General features: G+C 36.0%; 1 protein-coding gene across 1 annotated transcript in view; it reads right to left on the reverse strand.

Moving 5' to 3' along the window:
* The window catches only part of SLC16A3 (solute carrier family 16 member 3), a 78,939-nt gene extending 54,807 nt beyond the window's left edge, over positions 1-24,132 (reverse strand). The window contains exon 1 of the mRNA XM_007482803.3: positions 23,974-24,132. The gene's annotated coding sequence lies outside the window, so the exon portion shown is untranslated. The remainder of the gene's footprint in view (positions 1-23,973) is intronic.
* Between the last annotated feature and the right edge of the window lie 228 nt (positions 24,133-24,360).

Consider the following 24,360-nt stretch of genomic DNA (forward strand, 5'->3'; position numbering starts at 1 on the left):
TAAACCAAGATGGGTGAATGACTTGAACATAAAGAAGGATACTATAATTAAACTATATGAACATAGAGCACTATACATGTCAGACCTTTCGGAAAGGAAAGATTTTAAAACCAAGCAAGACTTAGAGTCACAAAAAGTAAAATAAATAATTTTGATTACATCAAATTAAAAAGGTTTTGTACAAACAAAACCAATGTAACCAAAATTAGAAGGGAAACAACAAATTGGGAAACAATCTTCATAATAAAAACCTCTGACAGGTCTAATTACTCAAATTTATAAAGAGCTAAATCAATTGAACAAAAAATCAAGCCATTTTCCAATTGATAAACGGGCAAGCGACATGCGTAGGTAATTTTCAGTCAAAGAAATCAAAACTATTAATAAGCACATGAAAAACTGTTCTAAATCTATTATAATCAGAGAGATGCAAATCAAAACAACTCTGAGGTACTACCTCACACTTAGCAGATTGGCTAACATGACAGCAAGGGAAATTAATGAATGTTGGAGGGAATGTGGCAAAGTTGGGACACAAATTCATTGCTGGTGGAGTTGTGAATTGATCCAACCATTCTGGAGGGCAATTTGGAACTATGCCCAAAGGGCGCTAAAAGACTGTCTGCCTTTTGACCCAGTCATAGCAATGCTGGGTTTGTACCCCAAAGAGATAATAAGGGAAAAGACTTGTAAAAGAATATACATAGCTGTGCTCTTTGTGGTGGCAAAAAATTGGAAAATGAGGTGATGCTCTTCAATGGGGAATTGGCTGAACAAATTGTGGTATATGTTGGTGATGGAATACTATTGTGCTCAAAGGAATAATAAAGTGGGGGAATTCCATGGGAACTGAATTGATGCAGAGCAAAAGGAGCAGAGCCAGGAGAACATTGTACAGAGACTGATACACTGTGGTACAATTGAATGTAATGCACTTCTCCATTAATGGCAATGCAATGATCCTGAACAACTCGGAGAGATCTATGAGAAAGAACACTATCCACATTCAGAGGAAAAACAATGGGAGTAGAAACACAGAAGAAAACAATTGCTTGAATGCATGGGATATGATTGGGGATGTAGATTCTAAATGAACATCCTAATACAAACACCAACAATATGCAAATGGGTTCTGATCAAGGATACATGTAATACCCAGTGGAATCACGTTATGGGAGGGGGGGGAGGAGAAAGAGGAATAGAATTTGATTTTTGTAACCAAGTTATAATGTTTGAAATTGGAAAATAAATAAATAAAATGCTTTTCAAAAAGAACATAGAAGCCTCCACACTTGGACGCTAACATCAAATTTCCAAATGTGCTTATCATTGAGATAGAATAAAATAAAATCCACCTATCTGTAAACCTATTAATCAACAAGCATTTACCAAGTATTTATCAAAGCCAGGCACTATGTTAAGTGCTAAATATACAAATAAAAAGCAAAAAGAGCCCTTGTCTTCAAGAAGCTTATATAGACAAAGAATATAGAAGCTCGTGTCTAAGGAGGGATATTTTGGTCCAGAAAGTAACTGAGAAGATGAATGGAGCCATAGGCAAATATTGACACACTTTTTCCATGAACAATTTTAGAATGATTTCATTATGATTCCAGAGCTGGATATTGGGCATGGGGACAAGATGGAGGTCCAAATATGAAAGGATTAAGACCTTAAGCCTGGTTTTTGGTCTGGGAAGCTGTGTAGTTAAAGAGATAGGCAAAGATCAAAGAGAAGCATAATTAGAACCCAGTTCCAAATGATGGCCCTGAAGAGAATTAAAATTGGGAAAGCACTCAGATTGGACTAAGTGTATGTAGAAAAATGCCCTGCTGGAAGAGACACAGTTATGAAGGCATTGGGATTGATATGCAAGGTATTTAAAGGAAAGCAAGATACAAGTCATGGGAAAAATCTCAGACAGTATTAATATGAATGTTAACTATATTATAATATATAGTTTATTTATTGTTGTTATTACTTATTGCTTGTTATTTGTGTTATCTTCCCCATTTAAATGAATGTGAGCTCTTTGAGAAAAGAAATTGTCTTTCCTTTCTACTTGCATCCCTAAAAGCTATCATAGTATTTCCATGTAGTAACTACTTAATAAATGCTTTTTCATTCCTCTAGTATGTAACTCTGATAAGCATTTGAGTGAGTATAGTGAAAGGTACCTACAATGACTCTTTTGCAAGATGATATCTGCCATTCACAAACCAAAATCATTCAAGATTCATTAAAAGATTTAACATCAGAAATAACCTCATTGGATGATCTTCTAATCATAAATATCAGGTTTAATCATAAACAATACCTTTGAATCATCAAATAGGAAGATGTAAACTTTCTAGAGGTGTTTAACCACTGTGATAGAGGAAATACAATGTAAAGTCTAAGTAGAAGGAGAATGATCTGTAGAAGATGAGGTGGTCCACATGTTCTCATTTACTGTGCTGATTTCACTCTATTTCAGAAGTTTCTGGAAAATATCTATAAACACTTAAAAGAATTTTAGCCCGACTATCCTCAGAGAAGGCCAAGTGGAAGAAGAATGTGTATTGCCTGATTATGATGTACTTTTGGATGGACAACTGATAGCACTTGATTCTTGACTACATATGTGCATGTGTGTGTATAATCAGTCAAACAGTGCATCTAGACAAACTCCAAAGAGTTGGACTCAACATTGAACAGGAAGAGAAGAATGGTATGAATTACCTTTGGGAAGTATTGAGGTTTTTTTAATGACTTTAATTTTATCCTAGATACAAAGGTCCACCTTTTTTTATATACTAATATTCTACCGATATTGCTGTACAGAATTGAGTCATAGTAGTAGTAGTAGTAGTAGTCTCTCAGTAACCGAGGATGATGATTGTCTTTGTGCGCTTTCATCTGTGATGAAGATGAGTGTGCACAAAGACACTTGTGCGTGAAGGAGATTTAAGTGGAAAAGTCGATGCACAGAGACAGTCCCACTCTCTCGGTGGTGGAAGCCTGGGTCCAGTGGCACGAAAAGTTGTTACACCTGGAGACTTCCTCAGCTGCATTGGATGGCCATGTTGTCTTTTGTGCTCCAACATGCCTTAAGCACTCCACAGTGCTTTGCTGCATCGCCCTCTCAGCCATTGAACCTTCTTATTGGTTTCTTCTGTCTGTTCAGCCGAAGCCGAATCTCTGAATAAATGACTCAGCAATCTAACATTTTATTTTTTTAATTGAAATTCAATTATTTAATTAATTAATTTTGAATATTTTTCCATGTTTCCATGATTCATATTATTTCCCTCCCCTCCTCCCCCCACCCTCACCCTATAGTCAAAGAGCAATTCCACTGGGTTTTACATGTGTCAAGCAATCTAACATTTTAGAAGAGGAGGTTATTTTCAATTATTTTTTGGTTTCATTTCAGTCATATCTACTCTTCATGATCCCATTGGGGTTTTCTTGGCAGAGATACTTGAGTGGTTTGCCATTTCCTTCTGTAACTTTTTTTCCAGATAAAAAACTGAGGAAGACAGGGTGAAATGACTTACCCAGGGCCACACAGCTAATATTGGAGGCCAGAGCTGAACTCAGGAAAATGAGTCTTCCTGATCCCAGGCCCAGAACTCTATCCACTGTGCCACTTATTGTTCAGTCATTTTCCATTGGTTCAGCGTCTTCTTAACCATATTTGGGGTTTTCTTGGCAAAGATACTAGAATGGTTTACCATTTTCTTCTTCAGCTCATTTTATAATGAGGAAATTGAAGCAAATGGGGATAAGTGACTTGCCAAGGATCACACAGCCAGTAAGAATCTGGACTCAGATTTTAACTCAGAAAGATGAAGGTTCCTCATTTCTGGCCCAACACTCTACCCCCTGCATCTCATGTAATGCAGTAATCAACATAAAATAACAATTTAATATCAAACAGAAGGCAAAAGCACATGGTAAGTGTGAATAGGTGGTAACATATAACCAATGAGGAACTTCAAAAAAGGCAGAAGTAAAAATGTCATCAAAGAAATGAATGCTAAGAATTTCCAGCCAAGGTAACTGCTTTTATGAAGGCAGACAACTTCACTTTCATAGATATACTCCAAACAGAAACTCAAATATCACACCAAACCAAATAATGATAAAAAAAATCAAATGGGGATTTATAATAAATTGTTCCTTCCAACCCAGAACTTCCCCAAAAGTTAGGCAGAAGCCCAGGGGCAACAAGCCAAGAACTTTCAGAAAATCCAGCACCAGCCCAGGCAAATAAACTGGAAGTTTCAGGAAAGTCTAATCCTGAAAAGTTTGCAATTCACAGTGGCCAGACACCTTGATCACCAGAACAAGAACATGCAGGACTAACCAACTAAACCAGAAGTTCATTAGGAAGAGAACCTAGTCCTGACACAAAGCCCCACTTCAGGAACTAATGCTGGAGAGATAAGTAATCACAAGAAGAAAAAATCACCATAAAGAATTATAATAGATTCAGAGATACCTAAAAATTCATGGAGAATAATTCCATGACGACTACAAATAGAGATTACAGAGATTAAAAGGAAAAAAAAAAGAATTTTCCAGTTAGGATTACATGAATGCCTAGAAGAAATGAGCACTAGATTTTTAAAATTAAATTAAAACTCTGTTCTTAAGGAACTTACTTTCTGAAGGGAACCCTTTCCAGGAACAATGATAGAGATGACTTGATCATGCTCCATGGTTCCAGAACTAGAAGGAGGAAAGTGTTTATGCAGATGTTAGGCAGTTGGTTAAAAGACAATAAAAGAGAAAGTGAAGTGAAGCATGGCTATGTTTTTTTGTTTGTTTTTTTTTGTTTGTTTTTTTGGGGGGTTTTGGAAGCTAGGTTGCAGAGGGTTTAGAATCCAGGTAGAGAAGGAAAAGTGTAAGTATAAGTGTAAGTGGCTTTCTAAAGGACTTTAACCAAGAAGGGAAAAAAAAGATAGAGAACAGGTAGTTAGCATGGCTGACCAAATCAAGTGAGGTGTTTTTTGTTTGTTTAGGATGGAGGACAGATGAATATATTTGTAAGCAGTAGGAAAAGAGTCAGGGGATAGGGAGAGATTGAAAATTGGTGAGAGAATGACAATCATAAAATGACAATATGTTGGTGAAAAAAGCACTAACATGTGATGAAGGTTGAAAAAAAAAAGGTTTAGAATAGCCACTGTAATAATTTGGGATGGAAAATTAACTGGGAATATGTAAAAGGATTGCTTTGTTGCAGTGAGGGTTCAGTTAAGATTATTTAACATAAATTTATAGTAAACTCAGTAGCACCATTTTGTGACTTTCTCCAGTTTCATTCAATAATATACAAATAAAAGTGGAGACAGAAGATAATGATAATAATCCAAGGTTTAGGTTTTCCAGCCATGATCAGTGATAGCATAAAGAGCCAAGAGACTCAAATATAGGGAATTGTATAGAACTGATTCACAAAGTGGTCAAAGTTAGGGAAGGAAAGAGAGTGCAGACAGTGCAGAATGATGACTGGGAACTGAGGGGAAAGGATTGGAAGTTATAGTGAAAACAAAGGATACAGTTAAGGGTTACAAGGCAGAAGAAAACAAAAGTTAGTGTTAAGGGTTTCAAAGCAGAAGAAAAGCTGAATTGACAAAAGATTTTTTTGTAAAAGAATTTTGTAATTCATGAAAAGGGGAGTGTAACATTTGTCATTGGTGGAAAGATCAAGGAAAAAAGCTAGAAGAATAAGAAGATGAAAAAATAATTTAACCATAAGAAGTTATTATGTGACAGGGCTACTCAAGACACAAGTCCAGAAGAAGAAAATGATTCTAAAATATTTACAAGCAAAGCCTAAAAGGAAAACACAGCTTGGGCACAAATTCAACTAGAATTTTTGGAAGAAATAAAACAAGAGTATTTAAAAGAGTTATAAATATTTTATAAATAAAATGAGGATGCCAGAGGAAAGTGTTGGAAAGAAGTGAAAAAATATGGAAGGAAGAACTGAAAAGAGAACTAAAAACTTGGCACAAGAGGTACAAAACTTCAGTCAAGCAATAAATTTGAAAAATAAAATAGATCAAATAGAAACCATGAGGCAATAAGAAATATTAAAACAAAATCAAAAGACTGAAAAAGTATAAGTAAAATAATCTCATATTATATGTTATATACATTATTTTATTTCTTTATATATTTAGTATATATACTATATTGTATTATATATATACTATAATAACAAAAACATCTGACCTGGAAAATAGATCAAGGAAAGAAAAATTTAAGGATCAGTGGACTACTTGAAACCCATGAACACATACACACACAAAAAGCCTAGACTTAAGAAATCATAAAAAAAAATCTCCCTGGACCTTTTAGAAATAGAAGGTGTGGGAGAAAAAGAAATAATCTACAATTTACCTCATGAAAGAAATCTCTAAATGAAAACTCCCAAGAACATTATACTCAAAATCTAGCTTCCAGATCAAAAGAAAAAATACTTGGAGCAGTCAAAAAGAAAGAATTCAAATACCAAGGTTCATGCATGATTTAGTAGCCATCACTATAAAGGAGTGAAGAACTTGAAATACAAAATTCCAGAAGGCAAAGCAAGAAGCTTAAAACAAAAAATAACTTATCTAGTAAAATTGAGTATAATCTTACAGAGGGGAAATAGTTCTTTAATAAAATAGAGCACTTTTCTAAGCATTTTTTTTTAAATTTTAAACATTATTTTATTTGGTCATTTCCAAACATTATTCACTGGAAACAAAGATCATTTTCTTTTCCTCCCCTCCCCCCCTTCCACCACCTTTCCCTCTCCCATAGCCGATACACGATTCCACTGGTTATCACATGTGTTCTTGACTCGAACCCATTTCCCTGTTGTTGGAATTTGCATTAGAGTGTTCATTTAGAGTCTCTCCTCAGTCATATCCCCTCCAACCCTGTAGTCAAGCAGTTGCTTTTCGTCAGTGTTTTTACTCCCACAGTTTGTCCTCTGCTTGTGGATAGTATTTTTTAGATCCCTGTGGATTGTTCAGGGACATTGCATTGACACTAATGGAGAAGTCCATCACCTTCGATTGTACCACAATGTATAAGTCTCTGTGTACAATGTTTTCCTGGTTCTGCTCCTTTCGCTCTGCATCACTTCCTGGAGGTTGTTCCAGTCTCCATGGAATGCCTCTACTTTATTATTCCTTTTAGCACAATAGTATTCCATCACCAACATATACCACAATTTGTTCAGACATTCCCCAATTGATGGGCATCCCCTCGTTTTCCAATTTTTGGCCACCACAAAGAGTGCAGCTATGAATATTCTTGTACAAGTCTTTTTCCTTATTATCTCTTTGGGGTACAAACCCAGCAGTGCTATTGCTGGATCAAAGGGCAGACAGTTTTTTTTATCACCCCTTGGGCATAGTTCCAAATTGCCCTCCAGAATGGTTGGATCAATTCACAACTCCACAAGCAATGAATTAATGTCCCCACTTTGCCACATCCCCTCCAGCATTTATTACTTTCCATAGCTGTCATGTTAGCCAATCTGCTAGGTGTGAGGTGATACCTCAGAGTTGTTTTGATTTGCATCTCTCTGATTATAAGAGATGTAGAGCACTTTTTCATGTGCTTATTCATAGTTTTGATTTCTTTGGCTGAGAACTGCCTGTTCATGTCCCTTGCCCATTTGTCAATTGGAGAATGGCTTGATTTTTTGTACAATTGATTTAGTTCTTTATAAAATTGTCAGAGGTTTTTATGAAGATTGTTTCCCAATTTGTTGCTACCCTTCTGATTTTGGTTACATTGGTTTTGTTTGTACAAAAACTTTTTAATTTGATGTAATCCAGATTATTTATTTTGCATTTTGTAACTCTAATTCTTGCTTGGTTTTGAAGTCTTTCCCTTCCCAAAGGTCTGACATGTATACTATTCTGTGTTCGCCTAATTTTCTTATAGTTTCCTTCTTTATGTTCAAGTCATTCACCCATTTTGAATTTATCTTGGTGTAGGGTGTGAGGTGTTGATCTAAACCTAATCTTTCCCACACTGTCCTCCAATTTTCCCAGCAGTTTTTATGAAATAGTGGATTTTTGTCCCAAAAGCTGGGATCTTTGGGTTTGTCATATACTGTCTTGCTGAGGTTGCTTGCCCGCAGTCTATTCCACTGATCCTCCTTTCTGTCTCTTAGCCAGTACCAAATTGTTTTGATGACCGCTGCTTTATAATATAGTCTGAGATCTGGGACTGCAAGACCCCCTTCCTTTGTATTTTTTTTTCATTATTTCCCTGGATATCCTTGATCTTTTGTTCTTCCAAATGAACTTTGTTATGGTTTTTTCTAAATCAATAAAAAAATTTTTTGGAAGTTCCATGGGTATGGCACTAAATAGATAGATGAGTTTGGGTAGGATGGTCATTTTTATTATATTGGCTCATCCTACCCATGAGCAGTTAATGTTCTTCCAATTGTTCAAGTCTAGTTTTAGTTGTGTGGAAAGTGTTTTGTAGTTGTGTTCATATAGATCCTGTGTTTGTCTCGGGAGATAGATTCCTAAGTATTTTATTTTGTCTAAGGTAATTTTGAATGGGATTTCTCTTTCTGGTTCTTGCTGCTGAGCTGTGTTGGAAATATATAGAAATGCTGATGACTTATGTGGGTTTATTTTGTATCCTGCAACTTTGCTAAAGTTGTTGATTATTTCTATTAGCTTTTTGGTTGAATCTCTAGGATTCTTTAAGTAGACCATCATGTCATCCGCAAAGAGCGATAATTTGGTCTCCTCCTTGCCTATTTTAATGCCTTAAATTTCTTTTTCTTCTCTAATTGCTACTGCTAGTGTTTCTAATACAATGTCAAATAATAGAGGTGATAATGGGCATCCTTATTTCACTCCTGATCTTAATGGGAATGGGTTTAGTTTATCCCCGTTGCAGATGATATTAGTTGATGGTTTTAGATATATGCTGTTTATTATTTTTAGGAATGACCCTTCTATTCCTATGCTTTCTAGTGTTTTTACAAGGAAATGGGTGTTGTATTTTATCAAAGGCTTTTTCTGCATCTATTGAGATAATCATGTGGTTCTTGTTGGTTTGCTTGTTGATGTGGTCAATTATGTGGATAGTTTTCCTAATATTGAACCAGCCCTGCATCCCTGGTATAAATCCTACTTGATCATGGTGGATGACCCTTCTGATCACTTGCTGGAGTCTTTTTGCTAGTATCCTATTTAAGATTTTTGCATCTATATTCATTAGGGAGATTGGTCTATAATTTTCTTTCTCTGTTTTTGGCCTGCCTGGCTTTGGAATTAGTACCATGTTTGTGTCATAAAAGGAGTTTGGTAGAACTCCCTCTAGAATTCACTGGTGAATCCGTCAGGCCCTGGGGATTTTTTCTTAGGAAGTTCTTTGATGGCCTGTTGGATTTCTTTTTCTGATATGGGATTATTTAAGAAATCTATTTCTTCTTCTGTTAGACTAGGCAATTTATATTTTTGTAAATATTCATCCATATCACCTAGGTTGGTATGTTTATTGCCATATAGTTGGGCAAAGTAGTTTTTAATGATTGCCTTAATTTCCTCTTCATTGGAGGTGAGATCCCCCTTTTCATCCTTGATGCTATTAATTTTCCTTTCTTCTTTCCTTTTTTTAATTAGATTGACCAGTACTTTGTCTATTTTGTCTGTTTTTTCAAAGTACCAGCTTCTAGTCTTGTTTATTAGCTCAATAGGTCTGTCACTTTCGATTTTATTAATTTCTCCCTTAATTTTTAGGATCTCTAGTTTGGTTTTCTTCAGGGGGTTTTTAATTTGTTTGTTCTCAAGTTTTTTGATTTGCATTTCCAATTCCTTGATCTCTGTCCTCCCTAATTTGTTAATATATGCCCTCAGGTATATGAATTTTCCTCTAAGTACTGCCTTGGCTGCATCCCATAAGGTTTGAAAGGATGTCTAGCCGTTGTCATTTTCTTCAATGAAATTATTAATTGTTTCTATGACTTCTTCTCTAACTATCCGATTCTAAGCATTCTTAATGAAAAATCCAGAGTTATGTAGAAACTTTGAAGTGCAAACACAGGAGCCAAGATAAACATAAATAAGTAATGAATAAATAATCACAAAAGAACTAAATTGGAACAAATCACTTCCATTGTAATATAGAGAAATTATATATGTATTCTCTCTGAATCCAATTGTCAATCAGAGGGAGTCTTATTAGAGAGGAGCCTGGATTTGGGATTCTGTTATATCCTGATGAGTTTAAAAGAAGAATGGAGAGGAAAAAAAGGGAAAAGAATATACTAGGAGGAAGAGCAATACACTAGAAGGAAGGTAAGAAGAGGGAGAAGAAGGTTTTAGGTAAAACTATCTCACATAATTAGAGTGCTGAAGTAGAAAACAATACAAGCAAGGAGGAAAGGTTGAGAATAGGCTGACACAAACCTTACTCTCATCTGAATTGGTCAAAGGAAGAAAAAGTACACTCATACTCAGAGTTGAGTACATAAATACATTTCACTCAGGAGGTAAATAGGAGAAGGGAGAAAGGGGAATTCAGGAGAAGTAGATTAGGGGAAATATTAATCCTAAGCAAAACAAACTCTAAATATGTACAAACACATTTATAGTTGTTTTGTGTATGTAGGGTGGCAAAGTATTGGAAACTGAAGTGTAGCCCATCAATTGGAGAATGGTTGAACAAATTATGATCTATAAATGTGAGAAAATACTTTTGTATTAAAGGAAATGATGAAGGGAATGGTTTCAGAGAAATCTGGGAAGACTTGTATGAGCTGATGTAGTGAATAGAACTAGAAGAGCAATTTATATAATAATATTCTAAAGTCAAACAACATGGAAAGACTTAGGAACTCTGATCATAATGACCAATCATGATTCCATAGAACTAATGATGAACTGTTTACCTCCTGATAGGTACAAGATTCAAGATTTGCAACCATTGGGATGCAGGAGGGTATATGACTATCATAGGCTTTTAGGAAAGAGTCCAGGTAGAGATCAGTGGCTGGAGAGAGGTTGAGTCAGGTGGCAGGACTTATTAAGGCCTTCCCTTGAGATAAGCTTGGACCAAATGATGATTTTGCATCCTGTAAGGTCCCAGGAAGTTTGCTAAATACTAATTAGGACCAGAAGTTATTCCCCAGGGAAGTCCAGATAGGAGGCAGATGTTAGTAGTTCAAGGTTCCAGGGAGGCTCCAAGGCAAAGTCATAGATGAGCGGTCTGGATCTGAATCTTGCCAGAAAGTCTCTTGAGCAAAGTGGCCAAAGGTGTCTGGGTTCTTTGGCTGATGCAAGGTGTCCTGACAAATATCTGGCATAAAGAGGTCAAAATTGGGTGGCCTGGATATAGGGACACTAGAATCACTCCACTGAGCTTCCTAGGAAGACCTTAGGATAAAGACAATTGTCAGAGATAGATGACCTAGATTCAAGGAAGGATTTCTTAGGAAGCTCAGAAGAGAGCCAGAGGTAGTTGTTCTAGAAGAGGCTGTCACTAATCAAGAGAATAGAACCCCTAGTCCAAAGCTGGTCCAAAGCATGATCTCTGGTACGGGTGACTAGATGGTTAATAAAAAGGCTGTTAAAGGGGTGATCAGAGAGGAGAGAGTAAAATTATGGGAGGACATAGATAAGAATCCCACATATGGAAGTATTCCCTTTTTAGTTAATAAAACTATTAAGAAATATATTTATTCAGTACTTAACCATAGTAATGATGTCCTCTATTAAATCTTTCCTCTCCTTTCTTCCTAAATCTAATCATTTTCTTTTAGATGAACTGTACAAAAGGTTAAGAATGAACTCTAAGGTCCTGGAAAATGAATGAAGGGTGGTAACTATACTTACAATGGAAAATATCTTAACCTAGTAAAAGTTATTGCCATTTCCACCCTTGACCAAATTTAATGGTTTAGTGACTATTCTGTTTGATGAAGTAAATAAGTGAACTGTTACCTAAGCTTTGCACTTTTGCTCGACTTTCAGTGTAAACGTTTGTTCAAGAATCATATAAATTAGGAAATCTCTTTTTCCTACACGATTGAATCAGCCTTGGCACTCACATCTCTTCAGGATCCTCTGGTCTATTGATTGAATCCTCTAACCAGGAGTAGAATCATAAACTCCAAAGCCTTAATTGGAGGAGGGGAGCCCAGTCTTTTCTCCCTTCTCTACCAGATGCCCTGCTTTTGGACTTTGTTGAACTTCTCCATCATGTTCCTGTCCTGGGTACCTGCCTTCTTTCCCTTTTCAGCTTTTTCTATGTGTGTTATCGTTCCTCATTATCTGGTAAGCTCCTTGCAAGCAGGGATTTTCTTTCTTTTTATTGATCTTTGTGTTCCCAGGGCTTACATAATGCCTAGCCTATAGAAGATGCTTAATAAATCTGTATTGACTATTAATTACTAAATTGTGTCTTGAAATTTATTTATGCTAAAAAGAAATGTCTGAGTGCATAGTTATTCTGTTGGAACACTTTTTCTAAGCAGAAAAATGCTTAGAAAATGCAGGAAAATGTGTAATTCGTGTGCTTCTCAAATAAGATATATAAATTGTCTAAGGGTTTTTGAGGGAAAGCACTGATACGTCAGAAATCTTACCCTGCCCCTCTTCTCCTAGGGACATTTTTATTTCTTCCTGGACAATAGAAGAAGCAGCATGAAGCTGTCCTTTCAGGTCTTTCCTGGGAGAAGATACCAGATTAAAATTATATCTGTTTGGCCATGTCCCTGCCCCCAATATGGCTGATTTAAGGGCATGCTTTTTTTAGGTTCAAAAACAACAAAGTTCACTAACTTTCCTGCTTGTTGATATTTTTAAATTTTGTTTTATTTTTTCTCAATTATATATAAAATTTTTTAAACATTTTTTAATAATGAGTTCCAAATTCTCTCTCCTTCCCCTGCCTCCTCCTTGAGAAGACAAGCAATTCAGTATAGATTATACTTGTGCAGTCATGCAAAACATTTCCATATTCAAAAAAAATAAAGTAAAAAAAGTATTCTTCAATCTGCACTCAGATTCCATCAGTTCTTTCACTGGAAATAGGTAGCATTTTTCATCACAAGTCCTTTGGGGACAACTAAATAACTCAGAGAACCAGACCTGGATATGGGAGGTGTTGGATTCAAATATGGCCCCAGACACATCTGGGCTGTGTGACCCTAGTTGCCTAGCCCTTAGCATTCTTCTTCCTTGGAACCAATACCTTTAGAACCAATAGTATTGGTTCTAAAACAGAAGGTAAGAGTTTAAAAATAAAAAGTTGTTTGGAATTGTCTTGGATCATCATTATTGCTGAGAGTAGTTAAATCATTGACAGTTAGTTGATCATAATACAATATTGCTGTTACTTTGTACTGTGTTCTGGTTGGGCATTTTGCATCAGATCATCTAAGCCTTCTTAGTTTCTTCTGAAATCACCCTGCTCTTCTTTTCTTATAGCATAATAATATTCCATCACTATCATATATCACAACTTGTTCAGCCAATTCTTTGCCACCATAAAAGGAGCTATTATAAATATTTTCCTATAGATAGATTCCTTTTCCTTTTTAAAAATCTCTTTGGGATACAAACCCAGTAGTGGCGTTGCTGGACCAATGGGTATGCACAGTTTTATAACCCTTTGGGCATCTTTCCAAATTGCCTTCCATAATGATTGGATCAGTTCACAACTCAATAGTGCTTTAGTGTCCCAATTTCACCAAATCCCCTCCAACATTTGTCATTTTCCTTTTCTGTCATATTAGCCAATCTGATAGGTGTGAGGGAGTAACTGAGTTGTTTTAATTTGCATTTCTTTAAGCAATAGTGATTTGGAACACCTTTTCATATTGACTATTAATAGCTTTGATTTCTTTTTCTGAAAATTACCTATTCATATCCTTTGACCAGTTATCAGTTGAGAAATGACTTGTATTCTTACAAATTTGACTCAGTTTATATATTTGAGAAATGAGACCTTTTTTAGAGACACTAGCTATAAAAAATTTTTCACAACTTTCCATTTTCCTTCTAAACTTGGCTATATTGGTTTTGTTTTTGCAAAAGAACTCTTAATTCAATATAATCAAAATTGTCCTTTTTACATCTTGTAATGTTCTCCACCTCTTGTTTGGTCATAAATTCTTCCCTTATTCATAGATCTGACAGGTGAAATTTTCCATGTGCCTCAATTTGCTTATGATATCACCCTTTATGTCTGAATCACAATTATTTTGACCTTATTTTGGTATATGGTTTGAGATACTGGTCTATAACTAATTTCTGCCAAACTGCTTTCCAATTTTCCTAGCAATTTTTTATCAAATAATGAGTTTTTGCCCCAAAAGTATATCTTGGGTTTGTCAAACACTAGATTACTATGCTTATTTACTACTATGCATGGTGTACTTGATCTATTCCATTGATTTACCACTCTATTTCTTAACCAATGCCAGATTGCTTTGATGAGCAGTATAGGAACATTAACTATAATGGGGTAAGGCAAAGGAGGGCAATGTAATTTCAATTGCTGTGGAGTTAGATCAGTGTTTGCATGTGTGTAATGCTGATTAAATGGAATGCTAGAAGAGAAAAAACTTTTGGGGCTAATTATAGATATTAGAGGAAGAATTAAAAAAGTGAAAAAAGCAAAGCTAAAAATGTGTGTTCATATAGATTACAGGGGTTCTTAGTTTGGAGTCTGTGAACTTCTTGTTTTTCTAAAAATATACTCTGATAACTGTATTTATGTATAATTGGTTTTCCTTTATGATCTTATATATTTCATTTTGTGCATTTAAACTCCCTCTGAAAAGTGGTCTATAGACTTTACCAGACTGACAAAGGGATCCAGGATTCAGAAAAGGTTAACAGTCCTTGATATAAATTATTATTATTAGTCAATTAGTGGTGTCTGACTGTTCCAGATGACATTTAGGGTTTGTTTGTAATGATTAATAAAACTCTGGATTTCAGATTTGTTTACAAGAGAAAGCACTCAGAATGGATGTAGAAAGGTGTCCCTATGAGGTTTCTCTAGATATCTGTCTTTCTGCTTCTAGGAAATGAAGTAGGAAACGTTCCAGTGAAGAAGGCTTAATTTAAATGTATCTATGCACATGTGTGTTATTGTATGTGCATGTGTGTATATGTTTATGTGTGTGTGAGTCTGAGCATGTAATAAAAAGATTAGACAATAAGGGAAGAGTCCTGGGAGCATATGCAATAGAATTTGCCTGGGGCCAACTCATATGGAAATATGGAGAATCTGTTTTCAGGCATGTGTAATGAAGGGCATTGCTCTCCATTCTGTGTTCTCTGGTGCCTATTTCCGGGCCTGTTTTCTGTTCCCTTGTTGCTTTGATAATGAAAAACCCTCTAATTGGAAGTGGAATTGAAAATGAATATTCATATAAAAGGTAGCTAAGATAGAAACTTGCCTCTTTTTTTCTACTGGTGATGGAGGGAAGATATACTGTAAGTCTTTAGGTTAGAGTGAAAACATGGAATTTGTTTCTTTTTAACTTTGTGCTTGGTCTTTCTGCTCTACATGATCAAACGTCAAATCAAATTGGAGGCCAATTCCCCAATAGACAAATGGTCAAAGGACATGAACAAGCAATTTTCAGATGAAGAAATCAAAGCCATCAATAATCATATAAAAATGTTCTAAATCACTCTTGATTAGAAAAATGCAAATTAAAACAATGCTGAAGTACCACCTCACACTTTTTTTCCTGTTAAAAACAGTTTAATTTTTTCTCCTCTAAGACTCTAAAAGAAAATGGAAGCATGAAGACCTGCCACAAAATAAATCCAACAATAACTACACAAAACCCCAAACAACAATCATGTTTAAAAGAAACCCCTAAAACTAAATTTGCCAGGTTAGCTGTTGTGGTTCCAGGGGCATAACATAAAAGACAGTGGTAGTTCTACCTGGCAAAAGAGACAGCTCACATGTGAAAACACGACCTTGACAATGAAAAATGACAGTCTGAATGGAAGTTTTTCTTGGGAGGCTAAAGAGCACCACTCTTTTTGGTGGAGAAGAGAACAGTTCTTTTGATTAAACATTGTCCAATATGGCAGTAAAGGAAAGTGGTGAATGTTGGAGGGGATGTTGCAAAATTGGGACACTAATGCATTGTTGGTGAAATTGTGAACTAATCCAGTCATTCTGGAGGGTAATTTGGAGCTATACCTTTTGATATGGTAGTACCACTACTGGGTCTATATCCCAATGAGATAATAAAAAAGGGGAAAGGACCTACTCATACTGTGAGATTTAAAATTGGTTGAGGTCTTAAACTGTAGTGATTAAAATAGTGGAAGATATAAATTGTGATAGATATAAGAGAGGGTGAGTAAATTTGACCACAGAAAATATGTTTCACTACAGTGTCTTGGTTTTTAAATCAAATATAAGGTGGTCGCCAGGGAAATATTCCCAATTATTCAAATACCCAAGTCAACTGGGTTTTATAGAGATTTTTAATTAATAATATAATGAGGAATTAGAGAAAGAGTAAGAAAGGAATAATTATGAAGGGCCTCAAGCCAATATGGCCTAGACCTGAGTCTTAAGAGAGAGAATCAGTCAGTCAGTCTTTTAACACTCACCACAGGGTCTGCCTAAACAAGGATTCTAGTGACACCAGGCCAGCTCCATCTCAGCTGACTTCACCAGAGAGCCTTCCAGTCAGAGACTGTTCCAAAAGGCCTCTCTCCAGAGCCTCCAGAGGGACAGAGTCCCCTTAGAGGAGCTCCAGCGAGACCTCCTTAGAGATTGTACTCCAAGAGCTTCCCTTCTCCAGAGTCTCTCTCAAGAGATTCTTCCCAAGTGGTCCTCATCAGAGATCCTCCAAAAGGAATTCCTCCCAAAAGGATATATCTCCTCAAGAGATTCTGCTTTTTCTTATATAGGGGTTTTTCTCCCATGTCACCTCCCCTAAGTCCCTACATCTACCAATCACTGTAGACGCTTTCCAGAGGACTGCCCATCTAAATTCCTGCTAAATCGACCAATCTCCTCAGTAAGTCTGAATCAGAAAAAAATGCTGCTGTGTTGACCAAGATCCTCAGTAAGTCTGAACCAGTGAAAACACAGCTGAGTCAACTAATCTCATCAAGAGAAAACTTGCCCGACCCTTTTAGGTACCTAGCATCCCATTGTATCAATTCTAAAAACAGGCCTGGCTCAAAGAACTCCTTGCCCCACCATAAGCATGGATCCAAGTACTTTCTTTGTTTAGCAAGGAGTTTTCTCTCCTAAAGCAGTCTTAAGTACGGGTGGAGTAGAGGTCCTCCCATTTCTGATCCTGGCGAGTTCTCACATCAAAATGGGCAATGTTTCTCAGGAGGGAATTTGTTCCAATTAAGAATTCCCCAGTGGGGAAATTTTTAACATTCGCAAGTCTGAGAGATTTCAAGATTTACAATACAAAAATATTAATAGCAACTCTTTTTGTAGAGGCAAGGAATTGGAAATTATGGGAATGTTCATTGACTGGGGAATGATTGAATAAATTGTGGTACATGTTGTTGATGGAATACTATTGTGCTATAAAATGATAAGCAGGATGATTTCAGAAAAAAACTGGAAAGAACTGATGCAGAGTGAAATAAACAGAACTGGGAGAACATTGTACACAATAACAGCAATATTGGACAATTATTATCTGTGAAAACTTGGCTACTCTCAGCAATGCAATAGTCTGGAACAATTCTGAAAGACTTATGATGAAGAATGCTATCCACCTCCAGAGGAAGAATTATTGGAGTCCTCTTTCACATCAGTGTATTTATGGTTTTATTTGGGGGTTTTGGTTAGGTATGAGGTTGCTCTTACAACAATGACCAATATGGATGTGTGTTTTGCATAACAATAAAAATTTTAAATTAAAAATAAACAAATAAATGACAACAACAAAAGAAGTTTGAGGCCAACCAGATGAGGCTATGACTTAATGAGCTTTAAAAGTTTGGAAGAGTAGCCAGAGGTCAAGGAACTGAAATCCATACCAGAGTTTGCCTGTAGCTGACCCGAATGAGATATGCAGCCTGAAGAAACAACCTATAAAAAAATCCAGTCTAGCAATGGCTTTACCTAGCTACTGAGATACCATTTTTGGCAACAGAGGAGCACCCTGTCCATTGGCTATGCTGTTCTTAGGTCAGTAGGACTTAGTGAGTGAGTTTTAGTAGTAACCATTTTAAGTGTAAGTTCTTTGTCTCCAGTAGTCAAAATGGTAAAGGAGAGACATTACTCAGGTTTGAGGGAAATACTTTTGTACTGTGTTTCTTGCTATATCTTTTCTTTTTTTATTTCAAGGCATATTATTTTTCACTTTATTTTCTTTGTGGGTTTTTTTTTTGTGGATATGTGCCTTCTTCTACAACATGACAATATAGAAATAAATTTGTAGGCTATAACATGTATAAACTATATCAAACTGCTTACCATTTCACAGAAGGGGGAGAATAAGGAGGGAGTAAGTGAAGAATTTGAACATTTTAGAAAACTAATGTTAAAATTGTTTTTACATGTAATTGGAAAAAATAAAATATGTTAAGATAAATAAAATAAATACATAACAAAAAGGGCAATATGGAAATTAAGTTTATATGTAATTATTAAGTTAGACATCTAAGTTGTAACTTAAGCATTAAAATATTAATATCCTCAATAAAATTTGTAAAATAAAGATATTTAATATGAAATCTTACAGATAATAGTAAACATATGAAGTCTTACTGGATTATTTCCCTTAATTCTTACAATAGAATTTAAAATCTGATTTATAGATTTTTAGGGGGGCGAAAATTATTGTAACTGTAAGCAATTAATGAATACATCTAAAAAGATATTCTGAGTGATAAAATAAATTACTCTGTGTGTTCACAATGCATTTTTTGTTGCTATTGAAAGGGATTCACAGGACAAAATTGATGAGAACTACTGGCTAAGGATATCATAAAATCCAAGAACCCTTATTCTTTTATAGAGCAGCAAGAGGTAATAAGCAGCAAAATGCTCAGGCTACCCATGGGGTCTAGTGGTTTCTTTGTCAACCACCAGCTCACTCACTTAACTTGATGTAGTTTAGTACATTAAAAGATTGTTCCCTAGTACCATCACTGATGTCAGACACCAACTGAAACCACTTCAGAAAATCATTGCCTGTAGCCAGTTCAAAAGGTGAACACCTGGAAACTGACAATGCTAGAAAAACAGAATAAATCATGCTTCCTTTTCTACCTCTAAGAAATTGTCTGTCCTTTTTTGTCATGTAGAATGTAGCCATTTTATTAACAAACTTTAAACTACCTTCAACCTATATTATAAAGCAATTGTACAACAATAATAATTTTTTAAAGAACACAATGTAGAGTGCCTTCTCAAAGAAGATTTATTTGGTATTCTCTCATTCCTTTTTTAAAGATTACCTACCTAGTCATGAGAAGTTAGTATAAAGGAAAAGAACCCAATAAAAGAATAGCTGCCAAGCTTGTCTTTAATAATTGCTTTATATTTGAAATGGATAACTCTTATGAAACCTAAATGCTTTAAAGAAGTCTTTAACAAAATAAGATTGTTGCTTTTAATAATTGCTTTAAGAGTGCTGGAACATGTTGGTCGATTGGATCAAAAAATTCAGCCTTTTTTTCCTATTTCATATGAAAGAGAGAATAAAAATAAATTCTATCTCCCCCTTTAACCCTATTCTCTCTCTCTCTCTCTCTCTCTCTCTCTCTCTCTCTCTCTCTCTCTCTCTCTCTCTCTCTCTCTCTCTCTCTCTCTCTGTCTCTCTCACTCCCCCCCTTTTTCCTTCCCTAGAACTATACTTGAAAATCATAGAATTGTAATCTAGAAAGGATCTTACAAATTTATTAAACTAACCCCTACTTGCACATTGCTATATCTTATCAATAAACATCTTTTGGTAAAAACTAATTGATGTTAATTGGCCAAACTGATGCTGGGATATTGCGTAATACATGTAGATCAAATGAACACACATATCCATAGCACATAGCAATTAATCATAAACAATAAAGCAAAACATGGCTAACAATGCTAGCTAGATGTAACAGTAACTCAAGAAGTCTTTATTTTAAAAAACATAACCATAACAATTAGCATATGTATAAATTAAAATGAGCAAAATAATTGACAATCATTGGTATCCTGTGAACAAAACACAAAAATAATGAAATAGGCATAAGATCAAAATAATAAAGAAGCATATCAAACATGGGATAATTAAGAGAAAGAAATATTCAATTATCTTAAAAACATATTTCAAATAGTACCTGGAATGTTCCCTGGAACACATGTCTTTCTTTTATTAGGATGACCTGTAAACTAGGTCATCATCAATCTAAAATTAGGATCATAAATTAAGGGGGCAGCTAGGTGATTCAGTGGATAGAGAGTCAGTCCTGGAGACAGGAGGTCCCAGGTCCAAATTGGGCCTAAGGGCTGTGTGACTAGCCAAGTCACTTAACTCCCATTGCCTAGCCCTTATTGCTCTTTTGCCTTGGAACCAATATATTGATTCTAAAATGGAAGTTAAGGTTTGTTTGTTTTTTTTTAAGTTATAAATTAGTCTTTGTGGTCTAATGGATCCAGTTCCTTCGTGAATGGCAAATTTTTCTGTTCCTTTCCTGCACTGGTAGATAGGATAAGCTGACCATTAGGATCACTACAGACTTTTTCACTTAGATCTGGGCTAAGAGCAAGGGCAAGCTGGCTCTCAACAAATCTGTTCTGTGGGTTACATCTGTACCCTGAGAGTCACCTACCCTGCCATTTTCTCTTTAGAGGTATTAACTGATTTTTCCATCTGCCATGAACTAAACATAAACATGAACCCTTTATGTAATATCTCTACCAGGTAGAAGGTAAACTCCTTGAAAGTTTTTTTAAAATTCTATTTGTATCCTTAGCACTTCGCACAGTGCTTCTACAGAGTAAGCACTTAATGTTTTTATATTCTATTCCATTGGTGAACTAATTTATGCATCCCTCAGCTGCCAAGATTTCTCAACAAAACTCTGTCTCCTTTGTAAAAAATCTCGACAATATATCCCAATATATTATTTTCAGTTTCTATTTCAGCTTTGCTGAACTAAAGCTGTGGCTAACTGGAAGATTTCTTTCAACTTTTCTCTCAAATGAGAAATTTACTGGTGGTGAGTAACTGCATCCCTACCTTCAGGGATTCTGCTTTTCCAAAAGACAAACTGACAGGTAGGCACTGTTCTGCCCAAGTATAAGCAGGTGGAGTGTAAGAAATTGTTAGATTCCTGGTAGAACTACCTATGTGTTCTAGAAATGACACACGTTGATTCTACTGAGATTTTTGTTCCCATCTCGGAGCTCCCAAAATGTTCAACAGTTCATGGTTAAACGTTAAAACATTCAGACCATGAGTCTTATTATGGAAAGTACAGAGTAGTTCTAGACTCCTCAATACCTGCCAATGTCAACATTTCCTTGAATAGGTTAATCTCAGAGTCTTTATCTTGATCAGAGTGAATCCTAAAGAATCTGTACAATAGAAAATGTTTTTCCCAGGAACACTCTGGTGACAGGAGATGCTTTTTGGTTCCTGGCTTTATTATATACTTAAATTTATTTTATACTTTTATATTATTTACTTATTATTTATTATATACTTATTTTATATTACTTGTAATATCCTTAAATATGTTTATTAATGAAATATTTGTATATACATTTAAACATCAAATATATGTATGTGCTTATTGTTGTTGCTGTTGTTTGTCCTGTTTTCTAAGAGGACCAATGGCATCATGGGGGTGCTATCTTGACTTATGCCTAAATTGGATAAAAGTGAGGCAGATTTGTACAAAGTCATCAGCCTCACTCTGACTTCAAGGCATCCATGTCCAGTGACAAGCCAAAAGTCAGGATGCCTGGTGATGGCCTGGGATGCAGTGGATGACTTTGGCATCTTCTATGTCTGACCCAGTTGTAAGCTCTCTACTCAGCCACCTTCATGGCCATTGGAACAAATTGTTCTCATCTGCCCATTCTGACTTGGAAGCCTATCAGTTACCCTCAACCTAGCTTAGCCTGTCTGCCAAGTCAGTTTTACCCAGGATGTAGCTGCTGTGCATGCCATGACTGTATGTATTTATACATACTTTGTGAAATAGTGAGTCACCATTAAGATATGATATATTTTTACTATCTCCTTCCAGAGTCAGAAAGGACATACAGCCAAATTCCAAAGACCTTCAACATAGCCTCCAAATATACTTCTTAATGACATCAGCATTCAGCTTAAGACAAAAAGTCTGTTTCTTGCCAATTCTAAGGTCTTTTCTTTCTTTTTTATGTCTTTTATTTTAATAACAAATTTCAACATGTTTTCCAAAATTATATGATTCATGTCATCCCTCTCCCTTCTTTTCTCCCCCTCGACAAGCAATTCCTCTGTGTTACACATGTATTATTGTGCAACACATATTTCCATAGTATTCACTTTTGTAAATGAATAATCTTGTAAAACCAAAGCCTCTAGTGCCCTTTCTTGATCCATATGTCCAAAGGTATGAGGCATTCCATACTAGTGTTACGTATGCTCAGGGAAGCACTTGCTGCTTCTTTTTCCCATGTATTGGAGCAGTCACAGACTACCTGTACACGTTCTGAAGTGAAGAATTGGACAGGATTTTTTTTTTCTTAAATGGCACATGAGGTAGCTTGGTGGCTCAGTGAATCAGAGTGCCAAATCAGGAATCCAGAGGACCTGGGTTCAAATTTATTCTCAAAAACTTTCTAGCTGTGTGACCTTGGGCAAGTCACTTCACCTCCATTGCATAGCCCTTACCATTCTTCTGCCCTGGAATTGATACTTATATCGATTCTAAGACAGAAGGCAATAATAGGCTCAAACTGTTTAAAAGCTTATCATTTAATCAGGTTGAGGAGTGGGGCAGAGGAACAAATACAATGCTTTGATATATACACATATATGTAATAAAGGGTGAAAACTTGTATTACTATTACCAGGTACAATAGATATCTTTAACACTGGTATCTAGGTCAGAAAAGAAGGCATTGCCTCCTCAACTCCTTTGGGCTTAGGTCACACAGGCTATTGTAGGGAAAGTTTAATAAACTAAGTCACAACTTTAATAAGCCACACATGCTGACACAGTGCTTACGCTTCACCATCTAATATCTCCAAATGAGAGCTGGACAATTTTAAGGATTTAGGGTTAGGGATAGAGCTGATATATTCCTCTTTCTTTCTCTCACCATCCATTGACACTTTGCACTTTGATAACCAGGTTGTCCAGTGGATAGAGCCCTGGACTTATTGTCAAGAAGTTTATTGTTGTTCAGTTGTGTCCAACTCTTCCTAAACCTATTTGGGATTTTCTTGGTACTGGAGTGACTTGCCATTTCCTTCTCCAGCTCATTTAAGAGATGAGGAAACTAAAGCAAATAGGACCAAATGACTTGTTCAGGGTCACACAGCTAGGAAGTATCTGAGGCTGATTTTAAAGTAAGGTCCTTCTGACACCAGATTTGGTCCAGACTCTATCCATCACTCTACCTAGCTGCCATTGCTATTCAAGAAGACCTGAGTGCTAACCTTGCCTCAGACACTTATTAGCTATGTGCTCCTGGGCAACTCACTTAGCCTCTGTTTACCTCAGTTTCCTCAACTGTAAAATGGGAGTGATGCTAGCATCCTGCTTCCCAAGGTTGTTGGGAAGATTAAATTAAATAATATTTGTAAAGTGCTTAGCACAATGCCTGGCACATGACAGGCATTTAATGGGTGTTTCTTGTCTCTTCCCTTCTCCTGTTGTCTAGCCAAAAGTAGCCACTGCTTTTATGCCCCTTGAGCCACTGCCAGGGCAGCAGCTTGGTAGTGACTGTGCCCTCCATCTTCAAATCTTACAGACATATTTAAGGAGTAAAAGAAAGTACCTTGGATTAAAATTGGGCTTTTATAGAAGTAGTTTCTTTTGGATTCTTGGTTTGGCTTCACTTCTCCTTCAGTTTTTCTTGGTCTTGTTAGAAGGACTATGAACTTACTGCTTCTACGTTTGAGCTCCAACAGGGTGATCCCTTCCAAGAGTCTAAGGGCTGACTGTTGTCATAGCAATGCTGCAGATTCTTTTTGCTATGGTTCTTGGCCATCAGATCCAGATTCCATTGGTAGAAAACGGGTTGATGTACACTTATACAAATAAATTATTCACTGTAATATCTAAGCCATGTCATCCCAACCACAGCAAATTCTCAATTTCTCTACCTCATCATCACCTTCCATTCTGCCTGCCACAAACTACACCACAATGATATGGACAAGGG

This window comes from Monodelphis domestica, chromosome 2, assembly GCF_027887165.1.
Source record: "Monodelphis domestica isolate mMonDom1 chromosome 2, mMonDom1.pri, whole genome shotgun sequence".
NCBI lineage: Eukaryota > Metazoa > Chordata > Mammalia > Didelphimorphia > Didelphidae > Monodelphis > Monodelphis domestica.